The sequence below is a fragment of the Balaenoptera physalus genome (assembly GCF_965194825.1).
Source record: "Balaenoptera physalus genome assembly, chromosome: 1".
In the NCBI taxonomy this organism is placed as follows: Eukaryota; Metazoa; Chordata; class Mammalia; order Artiodactyla; family Balaenopteridae; genus Balaenoptera; species Balaenoptera physalus.
In genome coordinates this window covers 124,963,768-124,991,656 of record NC_138882.1, presented here as the reverse complement: position 1 = coordinate 124,991,656, position 27,889 = coordinate 124,963,768, and the positions used below count along the sequence as shown (strand labels likewise).

Below are 27,889 nucleotides of genomic sequence, written 5' to 3'. Positions count from 1 at the left end.
GCCATTGTCTTTGAAGACAGAATGTCTTTCTTAATGAATGGTTAATCCATTTTGTTTTAACCACCGAATTTTCCTAAGCAATATTCTAAATTGGCTTCTAAAATTATTTCAAATACATAAACATACCAATCAAATATATAAACTAAAATTATTAAATAAATTAAAAAATATATTTCTGGGGTGTTACTGAATTGTTTTACACAGTTTATAAGGTTAAAATACTTGTTTCCTTTAAAAATTTTTTATTGATATTTAGTAGCTAAAAAGTAAAATTTCAAATACATAATAAGTAACAAATCAAAAATACTTAAGTCCCTTGTTTCCCTTCTACAATTACTTAACCCTCATTTCAACGAGTTAAACATTATTCTAAATTTTCTCTATCCCTTGTTTTCCCTTGTAATTTTGTCTCATGTATTTGCATCCCTAAACATACTATTGTTTGGTTTACATGTTTGCAATAATATGTAAATGAATGTTACTTTTCCATTTAACATTAAGTCTTGAGTTTCAACCATTTACTGCACATAACTATAATCCATTAGTTTACACTGTTGTATAGTATTCCATTTTATGACATAATTTATTTCTCCTCTTTAATGTTGATGGATTTTTGGGTTGCTTCAGTTCTTTATGTTTTCTTTTTACTATTACACATAGTCCTGCTATGAACATTCTTTAACATGTACAAGTGGATAGGTACAAAAATTTCTCTAGGGCAAGTTGTTCTTAACCTGGAGTGATTTTGCCCTGAGGAATATTTGGCAAAGTGTGGAAACATTTTTGGTTATCATAACTTGGAGCATGCTACTGGTTTTTAGTAAGTAAAGGCCAGGGATGCCCTAAACATCCTATAAGGCACAAGACGGCTCCCACAACAAAGACTTATCTGAACTAAAATGCCAATAGTACAAGGCTGAGAAACTTTGCTCTAGAATATATGCTTGAAAATGAAATTGCTGAGTCATAGAGTATGGAAAATTTCAAATTTATTAGATAATTGCTAACTGTTGTTCAAAGTATCAATTTTATACCCCTACCAGGAGTATAAATATCAATGTTCTGATAGATCTGCATTCTTGTCAGCACCTAATATTGTCAGATACTTTAAAATTTTTTATCAATTTTGTGAAGGTGAAATAAAAACTCAGAGTTTCAATTTTCAATTCCTTGATTACTAATAAGATTGTGTATCTTTTCTCATATTATTGACAATTAGAGCTTCCTATTCTATGAGGTACTGATTCCTTTTAAACAATTTTTAAAAATTGAATTTTAGGCAATACATATACTAATCCATTCTTCTTTATTTGTGTGACAAGTGTCCTTTTCTAGTTCATGAATTGTCTTTTCACTTCTTTAAGGTGCCCTTTTATGGACAGAGCTCTTAATCTTAATGCAGTAAAACTTAGCAAACATTCCTGTTTTGCTTATATTTTATATTTTCCACTTAAGAAATCTTACCCTTTATCTTCTGTGTTTTAACATTTGCTTTTTACATTTAAGTCTTTAATCAATTTGAAATTTTTTTGTATGATGTAAGGCAGAAATAAATTTTTAAAACTAGAAACCATAGTCTTAGCACCATGTATTGAATAGTTTATGCTTTCCTCGCTGATCTTCAGAGTTAGACTTTTCATGAATCAAGTTTCCATATACTGTATTTATAATCTAGTTTTTGGGTCTGTGTTTTACTGTACCTCTTTACCAATATTATACTGCTAAAATTATTAGAATTTTAAAATAACTGTAAAAATTTGATAAGTTCTTCTATTCTCCTTCAAGAATACCTTTGTTCCTGTGGCCCTTTACTTTTCTATATAAGTCTTGGGAAAAGCTTGTCAATGCCACCTCCTACACATGCAAAAAACTTGATTGAAATATTTTAGAATCTACAGATCAATCTGAAGGGGACTTATACTTGTATTATAAGTTTTAGTGTTCCAATCCAAGAATATGGTTTACTTTTCCATTTGTTTGGATTTTCTATAATGTTTTTCAAAAAGATTTTATTTCTCCCATAAATTTGTTATATTTATCTCTAAATACTTTTTTAATAAAATATTTTAAAATTGTATCTTCCAATGATTTCTTTTGTGTAGTGATAGTTTCTAACGTTTGAGACACATAGAAATACAAATAATTTTGTATTTTTATTTTATTCAACAAATCTTCAAAACTTTCTTATTAATTATCATAATTTATCTGTATTTTCTCTAGGATTTCCTATGTAAGCAATCTAACTTCTGTTAGTAATGCCAGCTTTATTTCTTCCTTTCCAGTTCTTATACTTTCATTTTTTCCTTGTGTACTCCACCAACCAGACCTCTAGTTCAGTATTATATAGAAATTGTAATAGTAGACAACTTTCTTTTTTCCTGATTTTTAAAATAAAATGCTTTGAACATTTCAACATTAAGTTTTAGGTTTTTTGGACTTCCCTGGTGGTCCAGTGGTTAAGACTCCATGCTCCCAATGCAGGGGGCCTAGGTTCGATCCCTGGTCAGGGAAATAGATCCCACATGCCGCAACTAAGAGTTCTCATGTCACAACCAAAGATCCCGTGTGCCGCAACTAAGACCCGGTGCAGCCAAATGAATAAATAAATATTAAAAAAAAAAAGTTGTAGGTTTTTTTGCAGATATCCTTTATCAAGTTAAGAAATTTTCTTTTTATTTTTAGTTTGCTTTGTTTTTTGTTTGTTTGTTTTTAATCGATGAGGATGCTGAATTTTATCAAGTGTTTTTTCCTACATTAATTTAGAGGAAAACATGATTTTTCTCACAAAGAATTGCTGAGAACTGAAGTATTTCTCACTCTAAGGGCATTTACTGAGTGGGGTGAACATGAATTTCACTTTTCATGTCCTTGCTGGCACAAGGAAAGTGACAAAGCCCAGGATTCAGTGCTGGAATGCAAAATGGATATATCCTCATTGTTAACCTGATCTACAGATAAATCCATCTCACAGAGGACGGCAAGGTAAATTACAAAATGCATAACTAAAAAAATTCTCCCTTGAAATATCATAATCAGAAACCGACATTACTGTTTCCAGCAAGAATTTTATAATCTCAGTGGTCTAAAGACTCCAAGATAAGAAATTTAGCTTAAACTTGTCCCTAGTTGTACCTTTTGTGCCCGGGAGAATCAAAAGAAAATCCCCTCTGGAGAGCCTAACTTTATTCCATCTCTCCAAGAATTTTTACAGATAAAATTCCATGAGTACAAGCCCACAATCAGAAATCACAAAAACACTGTAAAACAAACAAACAAAAAAACAAAAACAACAAAGAAAAAATGAGCAGGAATCAGGTAAAAAAAGATAAAAAGCAGAATTAGACCCACAAAGACTTCAAATATTGAAATTGCCATTATCATTCTTTTTTGTCCCCTTCTCTTTTATTCCCATTCTTGTTGCCCATAAAACTATATCTAAAAATTAAATTATTTTTTAACATTTGATTTCCTCAAAATAACATGTAAACCCTTCTTTTCTATAAAATTAGAAATTAACAGTATAATCAAGTTTTAACTTGCTAAGCTAAACCTAGTTACACTGAAATGGAGTTTGATCTCGACATTTAACTTTCAAGCTATAAGAACTGCAGTGAACAAAAAAAATAAAATTAGAAATAAGAATAGGTACTTTTCTGTTTAGTTTAAATGAACAAGTATAATTGTAAATATTGTATTAGGCTAAAAATAATATATTTCTGTCTATATAATATATTGCTGTCTATATTGCTGTCTATAATATAGAATCTTTTTTTTCAATCTTTAGTATTTTTAGATAGATTCCTTTTAGCTAAATACTCAAAATAATAAATATATTATAAATTATCAGAGTATCTCTAGGAGTTTCTTTTTTTTTTTTTTTCTTTTTCCTTTTTTGGCTGCCGTGTGGCTGGTGGGATCTTAGTTCCCTGACAAGTGATTGCACCTGGGCCCTCAGCAGTGAAAGTGCTGAGCCCTAACCACTGGACTGCCAGGGAATTCCCAAGTATAGTGTTTCTTTTTCGAGGACTTTCTTTACATTTGTGTTTTGAAAATTTTTAAAAAGAATTTGTGTGCTCAGTTAACCTTGAACCTCTGATTGGTCTTATGTTGGGCACTTGGCCAAAGCTGAGCCAGTCATAGTCTGTCCTTGTAATTTTATAAACTGGAATCACAGAACAGACTCTTAGGCAAAGAGAGAATATACTGGTTGATGAATCCCAGCGAAGACTGATTCTGAACCTTAATTCCAGTTATTAAACTTTCTAGGGATCCATGAACCAGTAAATTGCCTTTGCTGAAGCTTATTTGAGTTGTTTCTGTAACTTGCAACTAAAACAGTCCTGATACCCTTATATAAAGAAAATTAAATTCTGAGATGGTTTTCCTGCGTGCTGATAGTCATAGGAGGCGATGGATGAATAATGCCTTTAATACCTTTTCCACCATAAGGGAAGGGGATTGGGAAGAGTTCCTGGGTGAGTTTTTTTGAAGCCCTGCCTGGACCAGAACATACCTCTTGCCTCTGATTTATTCCCGAGGCAGGTCAAAGTAAGGATTAACTAAGATTATTCCTTATGACAAGGCTTAGGACCACTAGTATTTGGACAGTTAAACTTCTGGTATCTAGAGGGCTTCCATCAAGAAGCCCTTTCTGCATGTAATATTACTTTGCAGTTACTTTCTACTTGAGAATTTACATGGCCTGAATGGAAGAGGAAAGGACTGAAATTTAAGGGATGACTGTAACAATTATTGAGCATTTTATGCTATGTTAAGGACCTGGCTGGTCTGTTTTATTTCTAGTTAGTTGTTAAGGGCTGAATTATGTCCCTCCAAAATTCATGTGTTGAAGTCCAAACCCCCAGGACCTCAAAATATGACTATATTTGCAGATAGTCTTTAAAGAAGTTATTAAGGTTAAATGAGGTCATTGGGGGTGAGCCCTAATCCAATATGACTGGTGTCCTTTTAAGAAGACGACATGAAGACATAGAGAGAAAGATGACTTGAAGACATCATAGAGAGAAGATGGCCATCTACAAGCCAGGGAGAGTTCTCAGAAGAAATAATCCTGTCTGTCAAATCTACCCATAACATTTCTTTCAAATGTCTGCTCTACTCTTTGTTTTCACTATTACTACCTTAATTTAGGCTGTGTTTTTCTTATTTGAAATATTCTAATAACCAGCAGCTCCTCATCATTCTAATTCAAGAATTCATAGTCATGTTAGTCACTAGATTGTGAATTTGTTGAGAATGAAATCTACTCTGTACTCTCTTCTTATCCTCAGTATATAGTCTATGGTTCCTAAACCTGGCTGTGCATCAGAATTTGGGGTGACATTTTTTAATTACAGATTTTTAGGCCCCAGACCATATATGTTGAGTCAGAATCTACAGGCTTGTGGGCTGGAAATTGGTATTTTTAATATGTTCCTAAGTTGATCATATAAGTAATGGACAACTGTTAACTTTTATTTGCCCATCTTTTTATTGATGGTCATGTGATATCTTCCTTAAAACTTCCTACCTCGGCCTTTTGTCCTGTATTTCTTACTGTGCCTTCCATTATCACAGTGTTTTTTGAATAATAAATCTACTTACACTTTTTTAAAGTAGAGTGGTTATTCTTTTACATTGATGATACATTTCAGGAATTTTCCTGTTGAAGGCCTATATTTATTTTAAGTATGTCCGTACCCTGAGAAGCTACAAAAATGTCATGAAGATACTTTAATATGTATAATAGTAAGAATAAATGAAGCCTATCCAGTCTGTGCACTGTGAAACTGATTAAGCAGGTTTCAGAACTAGGATGTTCCCTTCACTACTGTCTCCAACTATATGAAAGAACTGGCAGAAACATTTGCTTCTCCTATAGTTATTTTGTGGCCTGGCCCTATTCATATTGATACAAATTGTGTGGTAGGAACACAAATGAAAAGTGGGTTTAGAGTTCACCTTGGAAAAGAGGAAGTAATGTCTCAAATTCTTCTCTAGACCTCCGTATTGTAAACTTAATTCATACACCTATCATATGGCAAAATTTGACAACTTTATACTCTGAAAAGAAAAATCACACTGCTTTTCTTACTTAAAAAAACAGCTTCAAGGCCTAAAGCAGTGGGTCTTTGTATCTACTCACAGATAGGAAACAGGAATCTAGAAAAAGATAACAAATAATGGCAATCCTTTGAGATAAACTCTGCTGTTGGTCTATACTTGAAATCAAAGGCACTCTTTCTAACCATACTTAGATAACAAAAGAAAAACTTGCTGAATATATCTGCCAAACTGATTAATTCTATTGATACTTGTTTTGTGTCTATTATATCAAGCATTATATAATATAAGAAGATCAAAACAGACATGATTCCCGATTTTGTGGAGTTTTCAGTTTAGTTAATAGAAGTCCTGGTTTAAAAAAAAAAAAAAAAGGAGGGTTGCTTTCAAGAGCCTGGAATGCAGGCAGAGAGCTAGACTGTGTGAGAAGAGGTCATGCCCAAATGAAGCTTCCTGGAGGGACCACTTATTCTGTGCTCAGATGTCAACAGCCAGGAGTACCTTGGAACTTGAACAAACAAATGAGCGTGACCTTTCAGTACAGTCTTTACTACCTGTGCATACTTTGTGAAAAGGCTGGTACAAAAAATAATATTATCCATGGTCTACTTTTCCTGTTCTAAATGTATACATTCATGTATTCATTACACAAATATTTTATTAAAAGTACTTATAAAATAAGACCCCTTAAGCAGTCTGAAAGACCTCAGTATGAAGTGATATGTTAACCAGTGATATATTAACTACCTAGTCCTTGGCTTATTTAACCACATAGAACAATAAAATTTTAGTGTTTTCAGACTTGGGTTAGCATCTCCACGAACAGGAAGATCAGTATTTCCTCTATCAAGATATTGCATCTTTGAAAAATTCTGACTACAAGAGGTTCTGTTTTTAAACTGAAATAGGCCTTATTGTATCTTGCAGCATCTTCATTCAGCCTCTTTGGACAATTCAGAATAAAGCTAATCTCTCTTTCACATAATAATTTTTTAATTCAAAAAATATAGGTGATATTTTTATAAAACTAGGATAGGCTTAGTAAAGACGATCTGGAAAATTAAAAGAAGTAGATAAAAGAAGGAAATAGCTATATTCCCAGTACCGAAAACAATCACTTTTAAAATTTTGATATATCTATTTCCAGTTTTTTAATACTGTAAATAGTTTTGATTCTCTGTTATTTCACATAATTTTATCATATGTAAACATACACACACATACATAATACAATTTAGTTTCTATCTATTGGGGGGAGCCTGCTGTAGAGGATAAGTGGGCAGTACTGGAGAAAGATAGACTTGGGTTCAAATGGAAGCATTATCACTCACTAGCGTTTATGGCCTTGGGTATGTTACTTAATCTCTCTCAGTCTCAGTTTTCTAATCTATAACCAGAACCCACTATTGGGGTTGTGGCTAGCATTAATTAATGTAGAATGATTAGCACAGTGCCTAGCGAATAATAAATGATGAATAATGATTCAAATTATTATTATTATGTTTACAGTATTCCAATATAGCTATCAAATATAACGACTTTCAGGCTAAAAGTTCCTCAATTCTTTCAGCCTTTTCTCATATGAGACGGTTTTAAGTCCCTTTACCACGCAGGCTGCTAAATACTAAAAGTTTTCAAATCTTTTAATTAATATCTTCCGTAAAATGTAGCTCTCAGAACTGAGCATGGTAATCTGAACAGCTCAAAATTAGTCAGATTATGTCCCCCATTATTCTATGCACATCTTAAATTTATTAATGCAGCCAAATTATTTCTTCTTCATCTTTTTCTTCTCTTCTTGTTCTTCTTCCTCTCCTCCTTTTCCTCCCCCTCCCCCCATCCTTCTTGTAACCATATTATACCATTGATTCACTGCCAAGTAAAGCTCCTCTATTTTCCCATGAGTACTGTTACTACGTCACATATCCCTCAAATCGAATTTAGGTAGTTGGTGTTTTGGTCCCAAGGCAGGACTTCACAGTTATTCCAACCAAACTGTATATTGTTGGATTTTGTTCATCTTTTAATTGTTAAGAATTTTCAGATCTTAATCTTATAATCCAGTGTATTTACTCACCTTCCTTATCTCATGTAACTGATTTTTGATAGGAATGCCTTCTTATGGTTTTATCTCAGTCATTGATAAATATGTTCACATTAGACAAGGCCAGAGACAAAGGCCTGTGGTATATCACTGGACAAACCCTCCTTCAGGCTGACACAGATTCATTAAAATTGCCATTGGGTGCAGTCGTTCAGCCAGATATGAAAACACATAATAGTACTATCCCTAACCTGTATTTCTCCATCTGGTCCACAAGGTTATAAAGAAAGACCTTATTAAATGACTTGCTAGAATCCAAATAGTTAGTGCCTTGATATACTAGTTTATTAACTTTGTAGAACAGAACATATAAAATTGGGCTGAATAGCTTATTCTTGTTGAATTTACACTTTTTCCTAATAACCACTTTTTAAAAATGTGCACAAAATTATCTTTTATAAGTATGATCTAGGCTATTCTCCCCCCACACCACATAAGTTTCATGGATCTGAAGTTTGCAGACTCTGCAATTTTTTGAACATAAAGTATTCTTCTCTTTTCCCCTCTACTATATTTTCTCAAAGGTGATCAGCTAAATACTCCATCTCACTTAGAAGTTTCTGGTAATAATTCAGAAAGGTCAAGAGGCATATTGTTAGCTATACTAGTCAGGGTCTCCCAGTATAGCATACAGGTAAAGTACTCAGACCATAGACTTAACCATCTTGGTTCAAATCCTAGGTCTATACTTCTCTAGTTGTATGATCTGGGACAAACTATTCAACCTGATATAAGGCATGCTTTATAGAGTTGTTATGATGATTGAGTGAATACATCTAAATACTGAGTGTATGCCACCTACTAGGGACTCGATAAATGTCACCTATATTATAATCACTTTACCTATTTTGCCTTTCCATTTTTAGCCAGTGTCTAGTGGTCTGACTTCATTCATTGAACAAATATTTATTGAATAGTACTTGGTTCATACAAGGCCTGGAGATACTGTACTGAACAAATCAAAGTCCCTGTACTCATAAAGCTTACATCCTAATACAGCAGAAAGAAGTAGCTTAAGTATGTAAAATAATGGCAGTCAGTGATTAGAGGAATGAAAAGTTTAAGGGTTAGAGGATGTCAGAGAGAATTATTTTAGAAAGGGTGGTCCAGGTCCTCTCTGAATAGGTGACATGTAAGCCGAGATGAATGAACCAGCAGGGAAGAAACATAAAGGAGTAAAGACATTTTGCTTTCTCTTTTTCATGAATGAATTTTACATTTTCAACTTTAGAAAATGGGTCTGCTCCTGTATGGATTTTATTCCTCGTTTCATGCTAAGGAGATCATTTTTGGCTCTCTTTAGTCTCTCTCACAAGCCGCAGCTCATTTTGTGCTTTAGTCTTGCTGATGTTATTTTTATAGGTCTATGCTACCTTCACATATTTGTGCTTGATTATGTGTCCCCTTTTACCATCTTTTGCACATGCTGTTTGAAATTCAGAGCCTGTCAGTAGGTCCCTGTGCAGCATACTGGCTTCTTTAGTTTCCTCCCCATTTTCTTGCTCATTAGAATCATTTGTGTTTGCATAGGCAGAACACTGCTTAAATCAAACTGCAAGAGCGCGTGGTTGCTTTTCCCCAAGGTTCCAATCATTTTATTTTACCTACTGGTTTCTGTCAGAACTGGGTCCAGAGTAGAGTTCCCCTTACTGCTTACTCTGCCTTCTGGGAAATGAAATTATCAGCAAGGCTGGTCAAGAAATTGTCAGTGTGTTGCTTTCTGTGGAATGAGAGTTTCTGTGGATACTTTGAGACTAAAATCCCTAACACTAAGATGTGTTGCTGCCCTGATAATTTTGTGGCCTGCACTAGAAAAGCATCCTTCTGACCAGGAAGTTTGTAATGCAATCATATAATGCTATCACTTCTCTGTGTTTTTCATGTCACGTTCATCTAGATTTTTCTCCAGTGTTCCTTTACCCACTCTAATTTACATGTAGGTTCCTTGCTTCTAACTGGCAAGGATTATTCAGTTACCTTTTAATCAGCATGGTCTACTTATAATTTAAAATAGATTGGATTAAAGATTAAATTGTTTATATGACCAAACTTTATGCCCAGGAAACCAGGAAGTTTCCATACAGCTTTATATTAACAAGCAGAGTGAAATCCTAGAAAACTTTGGAACAGAAGGTAGATTCTCTTCTAATAAAGCCATATACTAGCTTGCAGATTCATCACATGTCAGAACTGAAGGGCCCTTAATGTAAAGATGAAATGTCTGGACCCTCTACTTTTACGGATGAGCAAATTGTGGCCTAAGACGGTTAGTTAGTTGACTTTTCCACAGTCTCACAGTTAGTTAGGGATAGTTACTGCAAGAAAAGGTTATTTTTTTCCTTAAGTCAATAAATTTCACCCTTACCACGTTACCTTCCATTAATAGCCCAGAGTCTTACTTCCTTTTCTGTGAAATCCAAATAATAATATCTGCCACCCTTCCTACCTCACACAGTTGTTGTGAGAAGGGAAGGAGATAACAGATGTGTAATAATAGTGGTTGTGTTAAGTGGTATTATTATGATAATGATTTTAATGGTTTAATCTGTAGGTTTCTCTGGGCTTTTTTTCCTTCTTGTTTAAGTGATTTGCATTTTAAATTTAAATCTGGGGTGAAATGTGCTTACTTTGTTAAAGATTCACAACAAATTGTAGGCTGCATCACACAGAAGAAAGAGCCCTGGTTTTGGCGTCCCTGAGACCAAGATGGTAATCTTTATTTCCTTACTCAAGGGATACATGACAATGCATCCTCTTAACTTCTCTGATTTTCGTTTTCTCATCTGTTAAAGGGCTAAACATTCCTATCTTTTACAGTTCTGAAAACTGATACAGAAAGGCTCGATATCAGTGGTAATTTTTTAATTTTTTTAATTTTTTTCCTTCTTCCTCAGACTATGAGCTTTTTGATGGCATACACTATTTATTTATCCTTGTATTCCTAGGGTCAGGCACTCAGTAGCTATACACTATGTTTGTTAAATGAATTATTTACCAAGGTGAACAACACAGAGCGGGTCTGAGGGTGGCAGCATTTTGTAAGTCAGTGTTTTTTCAACTCTGAAGAGCACAACATTGAGTTTTGTGGAGGTCCTTCAGGAACTGCTAAAATCAGTGATGAGGGCATAACTGAGAGTGAACTCTTGGCCTTTATCTTGCTTTAATCAGAGCAGGCATACTTGTTTCTTATTAATGTATTGGGCGGCTACGTAAGATTGTTTTCAGAGGAAAAGGGTTTTCAGCTAAAAGAAAACTGAAACAAGATGCTTAGGCGTTAGTCTTAAAGACACATCTAATACTTCTTTTACCGTTAGGCACCTTAGGCAAGTTAACCTTTCTTTGTCACAATTTCCTCATTTATCATAGGACTTACAGCATTTTAGGTTGGTTATAGATGGGCAGGAAGATATCACATGCACACCTGCCATTTCCTAATGTATTTAGACAAGAATACCAAAGTAAGGAATTCCCTAGCGGTCCAGTGGTTAGGACTCCGTGCTCTCATTGCCTAAGGCCCAGGTTCAATCCCTGGTCAGGGGACTAAGATGGCCCAGGTTCAATCCCTGGTCAGGGAACTAAGATGTCACAAGACAAGCTACACGGCATGGCCAGAAAAAAAAATACCAAAGTGGATTCCACCTGGATCCAGGTGGCCACTTGTATCAGGAGCAGGTGCATGCAGATGCAGTGTACCTTGGCTTGGCCTTTCTCTTCTTCGGCTTCCCTGTGGGCCACAGAGCTGCCGGGGACACTACCGCCAGGGTTGAAAACCACAATTGTTTAAACTCAAACTGGCCATTCTAGAATAATTTACACTCATGGCCTAGATACTTGCATGTAAGAAAATGCTTATAAACATCAGGCTCTCCCAGTTCTAGAACCAAACTAGCACAAGCAAGAAAACCTTCTCTAGGCAGAATGGGGAGGAGCTGGCAAAGGCAGGACAGGGTGTCCCCGAGTAGTATCTCTGCTTCCAGCTTCCAGTGTTCCCGTCTCCCTGGAAGTTTATTTGGAAGATTAAATAAAGTAGGGGTAATACTAAAATATTTAGTAATGTGTAAATTGTTGGGCTTGGGCACTGATTGATCAGAACAGATGCTGGCCATAAACTACCAGCAAGCCTTACCAAGTCTTGCCAGCTGAATGAGAGCCCTAAAATGAAGTAACGTTAAAAAGTCTTCATGATATCTGACACAAAGATGGTGCTTGATTAAATGTTCATCCCCTAGCCTGCCCCACCCCCGTCTCTTGAACAAAATCCTGTAAAAACAAAACAAAAAAAGGCAAATCCAAGAAGACATATCCCCAAATAACCTGAGAAGTCAAGCTTATTATCTCATTAGTACAATATATTAATGAGGGGATAATTTCTAACACCAAAATTCATTGTGGTCTATAGTAAAATAGACATATTCTAAAAATTAATTGTACACTATTCCTTGAATTAGAACCCAGCTGTTAAATAATAGTATATCTTAGTTATACCCAGGGGCCACTGTCTCTCTTCTGAGTTTATCATTTTCCCTGCTAGAAATGGTTAATTCATTAAATTTAGTTACATTCTCTCAGTTGTTTTAAGACAGTGTTTCCCAGGGTTGGCAGTGGAAATGCGGAACACTCTACCAAAACCACTTGGGTCTTCTTCTCCACTCCCTCAAGTCCTTCCAGAGATTTTGATGCCTTCCTTCCTATTAAACATCTGCCAGAATGAGCCTTTGGAAGTGTGTATATGATACACTAGGTAACTTAGCTCAGAGAAAAGTAAAACTAGCCTTTGGTGGGGGGGGTTTGTTGTTGCTGTAGTTAGAACAAAAGAGGAAAGAAAGAAGGTATCTGTGGAGCAGAGGCAAAACTGAGCTGTATCAACTCAATAGGGCAGAAGACAGGGTGGAGAGATGGACCAGAAGTAGAGAAGAGATGGAAGGACAAGTAACTGACCAGCTTCACCATTTAGTCAGGACTCTCCCTGATCTCATCATCAGGTCATGCATTTGCTGAGCATTGGGAATCTTATAACAGCCTTTCTGTTTATGTGGCTGCTAGAAAGACTAAAGGCAAATCTAAGGCTAGCACACATAAAGGCATACATCGCCTATACTGACTTTTCCTGCTTTTTTACTTTCCAATCCTTATTTTCTCTTTGCCTTATTACCATTCTTACTCTTTTTTTTTTTTTAATTGGGGTGTAGCTGATGTAAATATTATATAAGTTTCAGTTGTATAACATACTGATTCACAATTTTTACAGGTTACAGCTATTATAAAATATTGGCTATATTCCCTGTTTTGTACAATATATCCTCATGGCTTATTTATTTTATACATAGTAGTTTGTACCTCTTCATCCCTTACCCTGATCTTGTCCCTCCTTCCTTCTCTCTCCCCATTGGTAGCCATTAGATTGTTCTCTATATCTGTGAGTCTTTTTCTTTTTTGTTATATTCACTTGTTTTATTTTTTAGATTCCACATATGATATCACATGTAAGTGATATCATACAGTATTTGTCTTTCTCTGTCTGACTTATTTCACTTAGCATAATAACCTCCAAGTCCATCCATGTTATTGCAAATGGCAAAATTTTATTCTTTTTTATGGCTGAGGAGTATTCCATTGAATTTATGTACCACATCTTCTTTATCCATTCAGCTGTTGTTGGACACTTAGGTTGCTTCCATAGCTTGGCCTTAGTTATTCTTATTACTTTTATTTTTATTTGTTTGTAAATCTCCTCAAATTATTTTTGGACTCTGAAGTGTTATAAGTGAATAAATATAAATTAGGATGTGTAACAGACAACTGTCCTTAATTGTATTTAGCTCTTACAGAGTATAATAAGTTTAACCAGATAATCTTCTAATATTATGGATTTAAGGAAAAACAAAGCACTTATAACTAAAAAAGAATGAAAATCATAAGCTATGAACATAACTAAGAGTGAGTGGATTCTTCAAATTGCTAACAAAATAAAACAAAGTACCAGCAACAACACTGGCATACATATGATAATAAAATTTTATGTAGTCAATATAAAGCAGTATGTTTCAAAATGTACTTCCAAAATTCTTTGCTCTAATACAACCCAGTGTGTAAGAATATGTAAGAATATTCAAAAGTGCTACACATTAACTCATACAATTTTAGGCATTTATGTAGGAGTATTTGAAGAACTGTCAACTGTCTTATGCTATTGATGATACCAAAAAATAGCAAATATTTGAGGACTTACTGTGTGTCAGATACTACCTGTATTAATTCATATAACACAGCCACACTATAAAAATACATGAAATTATTATTTCCCATTTTATAAGTGAGGAAAGAAAATGACAGTTAATTTAAAGATGAGCTTCCATAACTTATGCAAGGATACACAGCTTGAAAAAGGTAGAGCTGAGATCTGAATCCAGGTGGCCTGGTCCAAATTTTAAGCTTTTAAGTTACTTTGCTTTTCTGAAAAAAATTTTTTTAAAAAAAGAGCATCTTAAAATTAGCATTAACCAAAGTTAACTGAATTTACACTTTACTTTATAAGGCCCTTTTCAGATCTTTTTCAACTGATCTTTTTTAAGGTAAGGGAGAAGAAAAGGTTAATCTTCAATATAGCCTTATTTTTCAAAAGTAATATCGTGCCTTTTTGGAAAGGATATGTCAAGTGCTTCAGTGGTGCTGTTTCAAAAACTTTTGGAGAGAAAAATGATTTAAAATGGTATTTACTAAATTCTTCACTGTACGAAATTGCAGAATTTTAAGTAAGAAGTGAACATAAATGATTTCACCTAGGTATAGACTCATGGGATGCTCATTAAGCATCAAGAAAAGACATTTCACTTCTTAATGTATGTATTCTATTGAGTCAAAAATAACAGTAAAAATGTTTCATACTTTTTAGCATGGACACAGACTAAGTTAATTGGCCAAATTAATTATCCAATTTTATGAATTGAATATAACTTTTATCTTACAATTTGTCAGGAAAAGTGAAAAGGGAGAAAAGACAAATTTTTTGAAAAATAAATACTATAATTACTGGAAGCTCAATTTTGTTTTCGTCATTTAGAAGTGCCTTGCTTAGTGAAAAAAAAAAAGAAAATTTCTAATATGAAGGAGATTCAATCATATATGCCAATGTCTGTTTCTAGGTTGCAAGGGAAATGATTCGTGATGATTTTATTTTAAATGGTGTCTATCCCAACAATTGACAGATATAATTGTTCTAATAAAGTTTTAATGGTGAAGCTGCCTAGATAGCTTTGTTTTTTTTTAAATTTATTTATTTTATTTATTTATTTTTGGCTGCATTGGGTCTTCGTTGCTGCGCTCAGGCTTTCTCTAGCTGCGGTGAGCAGGGGCTGCTCTTCGTTGCGGTGCGCAGGCTTCTTATTGCAGTGACTTCTCTTGTTGTGGAGCACGGGCTCTAGGCGCGCGGGCTTCAGTAGTTGCAGCACGCGGGCTCAGTAGTTGTGGCACACGGGCTTAGATGCTCCGTGGCATGTGGGATCTTCCCAGAGCAGGGCTTGAACCTGTGTCCCCTGCATTGGCAGGTGGATTCTTAACCACTGCTTCCCAACTATCTTTGGGAAGTCCAAAGATAGTTTTTTAATTAAATAATAAAATGGGGGTGGTGGGATGAATTGGGAGATCCGGATTGACATATATACACTAATATGCATAAAATAGATAACTAATAAGAACCTGCTGTATTAAAAAAAAGAAGAAGAAAAATGGTAGGCAGGTGTTTGTGTGCTTTAAGAAAAGAACAGTTAGTTGAAAATTTTGTAAAACTGTTAAATAGGGGAGAGCAGTATTTCAATAAGACTATGAAATGAGCACAAAGGTCTTTTCAGAGTGTATATATTACTCAGGATTTTTAACTGATACAAAGGATATTATGCCAACAATATAATTTATAGGAATTTTTAAATGCTAGCATGTTTAATATGAGTGATTCTCACTTTGTGGAGTTGTTCGTTATCATCACATTTTCTAGTTGGCATACTTATGTAAAATAGAGTTATAGTTCATGGGAAAATGTTTTGACCTATAATCATAATAGAAATTTGTAAATCAAAATAAAAAATAAAATTAGGAATAATAGTAATACAAATAATACTAAATATAAGAAACATAACATATATTAGCAATAGTAAAAAAAAAAAAAATTTCCTAACTCAGGTTCAGTAGATAATCTCAATTCTAAATAGTCTCCTTTGAAAAGTATAATCTTAAGAAAGAATATTTTTTGAACATATCTGAGACAATCCATTACTTCTAGTAATTTTTAGTAAAAGCTTAGCTTGTTTGCTTTAAAACATTTTGCACTTAGTTTCTGCTAAATTAACGTCTTAATTATTTGTTTAACTAGTAAGTCTTCTAAACTGTATGTATTAATCCTTAAAAGGGTGTTTGTTTCCATTTATTTGGTTGAAAAAGACTGGTTCCTTTCATTTGTCCTCCCTTGAGCTATATTTATGGGATATTAGGTAGTACAGAAGAATCAAAATCATCATTTGTTAATGCCAAGGTACCTTCCCCTGTAGGGAAACTGAACTGGCCTCAGAAAGAAAAGAAAGTGCAAGAGTAAACATCAGTGGAAGAGTGGTGGAAAGTGGTTTCAAGTGGGGAGAAAAAGAGAAAGCTATTAAATGTGAATATAAGTAGAGAGGATTAAGCCAATCAGTAAGAATAAGGGGGGCACTATAACTTTATTATTGAGTTACGTAGTAAGTGCACAGAGGAGTTAGTATATATGTACAGCCTCACAGCAAAGCACTATTACTACTACTTAGTACATTTCTTCATAGCCTATAATGTGTATTAACAGTATAATTCACACATTTGTTCACATATAAACTGTTGGCCATTGGAGCTCAAAAATTAAAATATTTCCAGGAGCCAGGAAGAAAAAGTTAGTGAGTGAAAGGCAGTTGGGAGAAATATATAGTCCTCTTGATCTATCTTTCCTTTCCCACTTCACAGAGATAGAGGTGAAGATACATTTCACTTTCTTTTAATGCCACTTTTAAAGTAGAACACAAAACATTATCACAAATTGGGTCACTCGAGGCACAAGACACTGCCTTGGTTATGAGGAGGTAATAAGGAATGGTGGAGAATGTGGTGAGTCCAAGAGTGGACCTTTTGTTTGAAAGGGAAAGCCTCTCCTGCCGAGTGTTGCTATGAGGTAATATATGTCAAAGTTGCTGGATATTTCCTTTTTTTTTCCCCCCCAGAAGCTGGAAATCCAAGTTTTAATTGAAGCCTTCTAATTTTTAAAAGTTGACGAAAAGTAGATTAAAAACAAAACAAAACAAAACACTGTGTGGCCCAACATCTATGGGGCTAATAAATTACCTTTGTCGGTTAGATTTTATATAGGTCAGCGGTTTGTGATCTCTATTATATGCTGTGCTAACAGCTGGGCATATAAAGTTTAGTGAGATTTTTAAGGAGTTTACTATCTAGGGGGGAGGAGTAAATCAATAAATACAGTGATGTGTAATAAGTGCTATGATAATCAATGTTCATTTTGATGGTCCTTCAACACTGAAAAATTCCATGTCATCAAAGAAAGATAAAATAATATTCAGTGTGATTTTATTAGATAGCAAAGTACTTACTAATATATTTTGGTAAGTTTTTTTTTAAAAAAAACCAGGAATGTAAGCAAAAAGAAACAACATTTAAAGTGTCAGCAGAAAGTCAGAACATCTTCCTTGGAAATTTTAATTAATTAATTTACTCTTTTTTTAAGTTAATTTTTATTGGAGTGTAATTGCTTTACAATGTTGTGTTAGCTTCTGCTGTACAGCAAAGTGAATCAGCTATACGTGTACATATATCCTCCTTTTTTGGATTTCCTTCCCATTTAGGTCACCATAATTTACTCTTTAAGATAATATTAGTAACATTTGCTGGTGATTTGGAAGGAAAAAATTGATTAAAATGCTTTTTGGCTCTTGAATGTAGGGTTCCAGTCTTTGCTTAGTGAATCATAAGTGAACTAAAATGGAAGTATGATACTTTTTACCATAATGTATAAGATGTCAGATGTTTTGCCTTTAAATAAGACCAAAGTGCTGGGGTGCAAAATATAACCCTTGAAAAGCTTCATGTAAGCCCCTCGATTCTATTTTCTGAGGTTCCCTAGACACATCTTTATCTCATGTAAGTTGTTGGGACAGAAAAAGTCGAAGGCAGAAGGACTGTTCTAGGTAAAATGGAACAGAAAACCAACTTTTCAACTTCTCTGAGTTGAAAAACTCAAATGCATTAATTAATCTTCTGCCTACTTCCTACCTCCCCAACACACACAGACAGAGGCACAGACACACGCTAAGATAATTAATAGTGCTAGAAACTCCTTGAACAATTGGTCTCTATTTGTTTTTCTCTTCACATAAAAGCACACATACACACAAACATTGTTATTAACTTTAAAACATTAAAATTTCATTGTAATCACTAATTTGTGTAGATATTAAAATACTTACATATGGCCTATAAAAACATTTCAATAAATTGACTAAACAAATTTGTTAAGAAGTAAATTTATGTGTGTGTTGTTTATATGTACACTTGTGATAAGTACATTTGTACAAGATTTCTAGGTTGTTTGACTTATAATATCTACATCAGCAAAGCAGTGCTATAATATTTGTATAACAAGCAGCTGCCTTATTGAACTAAATATTATAATAGTATTTATGATTATAGGATTCTAACTCATTTTTCCATAAATGCTTTCCAACAACCAACTACAGCTCAGGCCCTTTGCTAGACAATAAAGAAGCCACTGTTCGTCAAAAATCTGAGAGTAGGAGAAATGATTAGAAAACGACTTCATCTGATTGGTGCATACCATTCTAAGCAGTATAATGTTACTTCCTGTATCATACAACTTGGAGGTATTTGGGAGGCTATTTACATTTCTAGATACAAGAACATGGGTAGGGAGGAAGGTGCTTCCAGAGAGGAAGTTCCAGAAAGCAGTTTTAGACATCTAACGAACTTCTAAAAGACTACTGTCTCCCTGAGAGTTCATGATGCTACTTTGGTATATCAGGGACTTTTAAAAGTTGTGTGAGAGTGCTGGGTGATTTTCATACCTCCTTACTAAGATTTGAGTATTGTGGGTAATGGGTATACAATGGTACAGTGTTATAGCTGGTTTTACGGATGGTTGGACAAGTGGGAGAAGACGTGGAGAAGACAGAGACTTCAAATTTTGTAACATGTCACAAGCACAGATTGAGATTTTCATGTAAGTAAAGTTAGTACCTCCCTGGTAAATTAAAGTTAAAAGAAATTTGTTGAAAGGATGGATCACAAAATTAAAATAAAACCCGAATGAACCCACCAAAACCTTATATAATAGAGAGGGGAACAGTACTACAAAGAAAAAACTGGATGGAGTTTCCAAAAGAAAGGTGACTTAGAAGGTTTTACCATATATATATATATATATATATATATATATATATATATATATATATATATATATATATATAATATATATATATATATATATATATATATATATATATACAACTTGTTTTGTTGTGTGTAGGAGATACATAAGTGAAAGCTTATTTTCCTGCATGTTTAAAAATAAAATTGATGATAACTTGTCATAAATTTATTCCATAACCTCACCAAAGTTGGAGAAAAATCCAATGGTTTCATTATTTTTGTTAATAAAAGCGCATTTTCAGGGGAAAAGAAGAATAATAAGATCTCTTTGAGAGAAAATTTTGTGAAGTAATAGTCTGTGAAGAGAGAGTATATAGTTAAAATTCCTGAATGCCATGCATATTAAACATATTATATAAATTTTTATGTCCTAATTAGTTTTGTATACTTGCTTATAAATTTTTGTGTATATTCTTATTTATTTTCCATGTGTATTCGCCCTGTTTCCACAGATGATTTATTTCTCTGGGGATAGCATATGTTTACTACTTTTCAGTAGCACCTAGAGCACTGAATTGAGGAAAGCAGGTTTTCTTAGTGTTGAATAATTGCCTTTATTAGTCTTGCATTTTGAAAAATATGTCAGCCTACAATCTCAGTAAAAATGCGGGATTAAAAATGAATATAGAAAATCACATGCATGTTTCTCTGACATTAAATCACCCTGCTGTGTCAAATGTAGCACAAATGGCCTTTTAACAGGGGTCCTGTGCAAACAGTGGGTGATCAAAGCACACATCGGCAGCAACACCAAGTCACATTGCTGGTGTCAAGGACAATGTATTCTGAATTCTGTTCTGTATTTCTTCTGTGATATTGTGCCAGAAGACAAATATATAGACACAGGTATATACATATACATGTGCACATATTTTACAGAAATTAAATAATTCATTCAAATAAATTATTTAAATGATTTAAAAATTCTTTTGTCAAACAGATTAATGGAACCTTGTTATTCAAAAGATAAATCATTTTAAATGAAGTGGCAAAGACTTCAAGGGCTAATAAAGGTTTTATGAGAGATAAACTTTTAATGAATTAATACTTTTGCATGTACTTATTTTCTATAAACGTAAATATACACACAAATGCTTACAATGATATTTATATCAACATTTCTGACTGATTTTTTAAGAACACAGTATTCACAGTGTTTAAAATAATGTATTTTTATAGATTTGGTTTTTAGGAGCTGATGGATTACAATTCACCAAGCAAAGTAGAAGGAGGTTTAAATAATAGTGCCGTAAATATTATTATTTGTGTAATGAGATAAAATAAACGAACTTTTTTTCTATTTGTAACTTACATGAATCCAATGATCATTAGTCTTGAACAATTTTATATATGCCTTTTTCTAGGGCTTGAAATGTATTTAGCACTCAAGTCTTTTTGCTGTGGAGGTCTTAATCAGAAAGATATTTTGCTCTAGAAAATTATGGTGAACTAGTATTTGTATAACAAGACCTTAATACCCTGGGAAAATTTTTAAGGATTTTTATGAAGCTCAGTACACATTCTTCAGCTAAATTTTGGCATAGTTTCAATTGAGACTACAGTGAAATTCAATTGGTTTATTTTATAATTAAAAACAAGGAAATCATAGTAACAAAAATATATAATGTATAGCACTCGTGTTTATAATAGAAACATCCATAAAGAAAGAAACATGTTCTAACTTTTCTCATTACTCCAGAGGGAATTGCATCTTTAATCACACAAAGCACAACTGCTTTCTAATTTTGTTTAAAAAGTGTTTCAATACTTACAAAAACCAGATCAGGTTATTGTAAATCTAGAGCAAATTAGAATCATTGGCCTCTGCTCAGCTCTATGTAAGGTTTCTATGTAAATCATAAACTTAATGGCATACTAAGACACACATCTGTTTCAGTTTTGTAGAAGTTAATAATCTAACTAGAGTATTTAAACACTTCTTTCATTAACTGGAAAATTCAGGCAAAGATAGACTTCCCTCAGTGATAAGGTATAATATTTTACCTCTGAATTTTAATAAGCTATATATCTACCTAAGTAGTTAAAGAGTTTTCTAAAGATTGAATTTAGCATCTATTTTTGACATCACATGATTTCCTCCTGTATAGAAATATTCAATATAAACAACAGGCCAGCATTATCATCTCAAATCTACATCTGCATAATTCTTTTTGATTTATATAAATCATATTTAAAATCATTTTGTAACAGGGCACTGGCAAGTAAACACTGAATAATTATATGAAATGTCAAAATTCATTTAAAAAAATATTTTTCAGATTCCTTATTTGATTACCCATAAGTTTATTTTAAAATGATAAATGATAGTCTTCTGGGGATCCATATTATTTAAAAATAGTTTACATACTTTGATTTCTCAAACATTTACATTTTATAGCTAGCATTCTTTTCTCTGATTTTATTTTAACAAATTCAACTTTTTTCTGATTTTAACAGACTATAAATATTTTTCATGTTATTTCCATAATCTCTTTCCTTGAGACATGCCACTTCATATATAGCAGTAGCAGAATATATTATAATGAATTATTGTGTTTCAATTATCATTAGATAATAAACAGGAAATTAGTTTTTCTTGCTGTGTATTCTACATTGTCTGAACAATGAAATATACGTGGTTTGAATTTGGGTCATTAAATTCAGGTAGTAAGGACATAGTACTAATTAAATTGGTGTCATAAATTACAGTCCCATAATGAAGGGGAACATTCTTTTAATGCACTAATAATCCTCTTTAGTTATACTGTAGATATGTGATTTTGGCAACCAGGATAGTTGGATAAGAGTGTGGATGGTTCAGTGCAGCACATCTCCATCACTGAATCAAAATCATTCAAAGAATATATTATCCGGGTGATAGTTTGGCAACTTCTTTTTAATGTAGAATAGCTGGAGAGATTATGTGTTTTTATTGTTTAACCTAAACCAGAATTTCTTCATTGAATATCACTCAACAAAACCTTATCACTTACCAAATCATTTCAGTACCTCTTTGAGATATCGATGACATTTTAGTATGATTCTAAATTTGGATGCTAATTAAAAGAAAATAAAAGATTCTTTTCTAATGCACTTTTACTTATCACAAAAACGTATGCCTATTACATCATTGTTTGGTCTAGGACCTAAGTGATGGATTTCATAGTGACTTTAAGAATGCATTGTAAAGAGTTGCAATAAGTTGAAAACTTAATTATAAAGATTTAAATTATTCTTGAAAATAGAGATGGCAACATTCTATTATCAAGAAACTATGATGAGAACTCGGTTGAGAAGAAAAATCTCTGCAAATTGCTGTTCTAGTTTCCACATGCTCAGACAAATTTATTTTTATTAAAATATATACAACCAATAAAGGCCTTTTAAAAATACAGTAAAAAAGACAAGTGTAGTTAAAAAATAGCCATCATATTAATTAGAGAACAAAATAATGAATAATGTTAGTAACACCTTATACGATCAAAAAGTCAAGGTCAAACATCTCATGTTACACAATTTTAGATTATCAAATATTTTGAAAACTGAAACAAAGCAATTTTGTGTTTAAAAATACTAAGATCACATATTTCAATTATCATTTTATGCTGTATCATTAGGATAACTTCAATGTATTCTAATATGAAATATTACAAGTGTTATATAATTATATCTTTGACTCACCTTCTAAAATGCCAAGAGGGCATTTGTGAGTTTGTTTCCTGACTCTTAAAAGCCTTTTGCAAGTTTTGCCATACTACAGTGAACTATGACATGAATAATCAAAGTGATATTCTCAGAGGCACTAAAAATTCAATTTAAACTTGTGTGAAATTGCTATGTCACAAAGACTTGTGCTTTTAGGTTACCTTTAGTTTAACAATTAAAAAAAAAAATTAAAGAAATTTCATCTGTATTGTTGACAGAGGTTTTGCATGTATAGAAAAGGGACGAGGAGGCTCATTTTTAAACTACATACTTTAATAAGAAAACGTTTGGTTATGAGAATTTATGATGAAAAAATTATTATAAGAAGTCATAGACAGCTTTCTATAAAATGAGTGTTCTTATAGTTACACTTCCTGGTTTGACAGAAACATTGATAGAAGATCTATAAGACACGATTATAGAAAATCCTCAAGGTGCAGACATTACCAACAATTATGAGAATAATCTATGTGAAAGCAAGAAGGACTAACTTTGAGTTGGGTAAGACTCAGTGGAGCAATATTATGAGGGGCATCTTTTGTAACTCGCTTACTTTTGAGTATCATAATGTTATAAAAATTGTATAATCCTTTATACAAAATTAGACATATATAAATACTCTAAGCGCACAGAAAGAGTCAAGCTACCAGTTGTTTTGGTGGATATTTTTAAGAAGTATTAATTACAAACTGATAGGTATTTAATAATATATGTGATCAGGTACTTCTAAATAATATCATTAAGTACAGCACACCATAATCATATTTATAATACAGTTTAAACTATCATTATTTTTGGAGACTGCATCTCTACATTTTAGATAGGGTTTGGCCTTCTTGGACCAAGATTTACTCAGCCTGGAGAGAACTGGGAGAAGAATTAAAAGCTTAATGGCTTTGCCAAATGCTTTCATATGTTTCTTCTCTCATGGATAATGAGTTCTGATTTCTTTTCAGCCTACATGCATGGCAAAACTAAAATGAAAAACAGTGCTAGGAAGGAACTTTCAACGAGTTCTAGTTAAGTCTGGGTATTCACATAATTGCTTTGATCTGCTCTAGAGCTTTAAAAGATTTATTTTCTAGAGTAGGGAAAACGTTTCAGCACTAAGCATCATTGAACAGTAACGAAGAAAAGGGAACACAACGTTTAGGATGAAATCTAGCTAATTTTATTTCTATTTCTGTATTAGAAACTAGAGCAGTTTCACATGTTTTTATTTGTTTTATTTTAGAACTCTCACAGAGCTCTCTCATCAAAGGCAAAAATAATGAATACAGTCTATTCTCACTGGTAGTTCTCTACAGCTTGTAGCTCAAACTTCACACAATTTCTGATCCAGCATCAAAGACCTGGATCCTCTCTCTGCCCCACCCAAGTCCACCTCCATGTGGCCCCTTTTATAAATTTATTTATTTATTTTTGGCTGTGTTGGGTCTTCGTTTCTGTGTGCAGGCTTTCTCTAGTTGCGGAGAGCGGGGGCTTCTCAGTGTTGCGGCTTCTCTTGTTGTGGAGCACAGGCTCTACACGCGCAGGCTCAGTAGCTGTGGCTCACGGGCTTAGTTGCTCCGCGGCATGTGGGATCTTCCCAGACCAGGGCTCGAACCCGTGTGCTCTGCATTGGCAGGCAGATTATTAACCATTGAGCCACCAGGGAAGCCCCCATCTGGGCCCTTTTAGAACTGGCTTACCTATATCCAAGTTTGCCGGGGTGGGGCATTGAAGAGGTTACTCACAGTGTTCTACTGTCTTATACTAACCGCGATACTTTGCAACCACGCCCATTTTCATACTTTTTCACATTCGTTAAATTGGTACCCATACTATTATCATTCATATTTGTATTTTGACAAGTGCCTCATCACCTCCCTCTAAACGAAGATGTCTGGATGGTAAATAGCTTTAAAAATGAGCATAATTTCTGTATCAGAAATATGTGAATCCATTGAATAAAATAATCTTTAGTTTCATAAAGATGTTTAAATTAAAAACATGAGTTTCTACAGTTGGAAAAAACATGTATGGTTAAAATGTTTGAAGCCCATCAATCTCTCAAACCACATAAGCTAATGAGTTCCTTCTGTTTTCTTTGAATGAAATCACCATGAGTGGTTAGATGTTGATTTAACATAAAACAAATGGAAATGGGTGTTTCCTTTGTCCTTTGTAGAATTTATTTTTAAAAACAATTAGCAAGTATTATGAATAAGTCAATGATTTTGCCATTACTTAAATAATAGTATAGATTGTGTAGTTAAATTGATTGGATTGCAGGGAATGCATAACATACTCCAACTCCCCTTAGCTTGCTAACATCTGCGGACATTATTAAGTTTCTCATTTCATTTTTTTCTACCATAACACCTGTATTGTTATAAATTATGTTTTGAATTGTCATGAAGTGTTAGACAAATTATGTTTTCTGGATGTGTGTGTGTGTCATTTAAGTGTTCCTTTGTAATGGCAGGTTTGTGGCTAACAGCTTAATCTTGAATATATCAATGCAATTAAAAGCTCTGTTTCAATTCTTTGTGGATACAAAGAAGGTTGAAGCATTATTTTGTGTAAAGTGCAAGGAAAGAATTAAAAATTCTTTAATATTTAAAACATTATCCTAGAGAAGGGATACATTTAGATATAATTATAAAAACAGCAAGCTTATTATATGCTTAAGAAAAAAGTGTTGAACTCTTTGAACTCTAAAATACATATACTATTGAGTTAAAATGAAAAACTTGTTTGAGGCATTTCCCACTCCCTATAGATTTAACCCACTTCTGACAATTTCTTTCCCCTCCCATGCACCCTCCTTTTTTTGTAGTCTCTTCAGGAACATAGTGGAGAGTGACTCACTTATGTCCTGAGCATCAAAGTGCATCAGACCTAAGAAATGAAGACAGTGGGTTCTTCCTGAGATTCTTTCTGAGAGAGTTAAATAAACAAGTAAATGAGCCAACATATGGGCAGCTTAATTCAGGCAAAATTTTCTACTGATTACTTACTAAGCTTACTAAATAAAAACTTCAGCCCAAGTTCTGCCTCCCCAAAGAAAATAGCATTAAACTGATCCATGCTCTCATTGGGACTTCTTGTGAATCATGCCTAGATGAATGAAAAATCTTCAAAGATGAACAAAAGAAAGGGCTAAAATTTTTCGGTAAATGCAAATTATTATCAGTTTGACATATCTTGGCTTACAATACCGAATAAAATAATTTTAAATTCCAAAGGAGACTGTGATATAAATGACCACTGAGGTCTGAGAATTCTGTTAAGTCTTCTTTCTTTTCAACTACTTTAAAGAAGCCTGATTTAGTTTTCCTAGGTAGATCTGTCGTATGTATAAATTTTGACAGATGTAAAAACGAAATAAGGTTTCACACTAGCTCTGCATGTGTTTTTCTTTTTTTCTAGACTAGTTTATATCCTGCATCGACAATATTTGAATTACGTTATCTAAGAAATTCCAAATGGAAGTGTTTATGTAGTTTAAAGCACCAATGCTCTATGTGGCTCCTCTTATCTTTTGTATTGGTGAGAATGTTAAAACATCAATACATTAAGTAGAAAAAAATTTGATCATCAAGGATTCTTCTTTGAACCTGAGAATTATAATGAATCAACCAAAAGAGCATGTTTCAGTTATTTGCACGTGTGTACTTTTAACTTGATTTTTTACAAGTTGAGAGAAAACTTGACTAATAGCTGGATTTACTTCAGTACTACAAATATCTGGCTTTGTGACAAAATATAGGTATTTAGAGTCTTCACATCTTTTGAACAATCTGCTGTTGACATTTTAATAACACTGTTGTTTGAAATGATTTCTGAAGTATGATGACTGCAACATACCCACAGCAACAAAAAGTACATATTGTTTCTGAAAGCAAAGAAGCTCAAGTTTCATCCTATTTCCTAGAGATTTTAAGTCTTGGAGAGTCAGTTTTTCTTGAAAACCAACGCAAACATGCTTCTTTAATTGATGCCTTCATTCATTAGTATAAACAGTGATTTAGAAATACATTTTAGCTCAGAAATGTTGTAATTAAAAAAAAAATCCAGGTTTGATTTTACTCGTATGCAAAGGACACAACTGGCTTTCGAACATTTTTCAAGCACGATTTTCTCCGTCGTGGTCTATTCTCTTTAGTTTGGGTCCATCGTAGGCGCTGTCTGGCTGTTTGCTAACACTACCAACAGAGAGGCGCAAGGAAGTGTGGTCAGAGGACAAGAGCAAAAGCAGTTTCAATGTAAGGAAATGAGGGAAACAGACCTAAACAGCACGATGAATGCGCTTGCGAGTAGAGCCTTGTAGTCTCCTTTCCTTCCTTTGCTTATCCTGGTGGGTTTAATCAAAAACAAACAAAACGCTCTTGTGAAATATAGTCAATAAAGTCAAAGTTTGGCTAGCCCTCTGTAACTACAAAGAAAAAGTCATCGCAATTTAAAAAAAATGTAACTTTCATTAACGAGCCTGCCGGAAATCTCAGGTATCAAAGACGCATTAACCATGGAGCGTCCCCCGCGCGCCCCAGCCGGACGGAG

General features: G+C 33.6%; 2 protein-coding genes across 16 annotated transcripts in view; one reads left to right on the top strand and one right to left on the bottom strand.

Annotated features, from left to right (window-relative positions):
- ADGRL2 (adhesion G protein-coupled receptor L2) overlaps nt 1–27,889 on the top strand; it is a 273,498-nt gene that overhangs the window by 59,043 nt on the left and 186,566 nt on the right. The gene's annotated exons all lie outside the window — the stretch shown is intronic.
- LOC309656973 (uncharacterized protein) overlaps nt 27–27,889 on the bottom strand; it is a gene marked incomplete at its 5' end in the record, with an annotated part of 31,849 nt that continues 3,986 nt past the window's right edge. Inside the window, one exon of the mRNA XM_082453975.1 lies at nt 27–27,683. The remainder of the gene's footprint in view (nt 27,684–27,889) is intronic.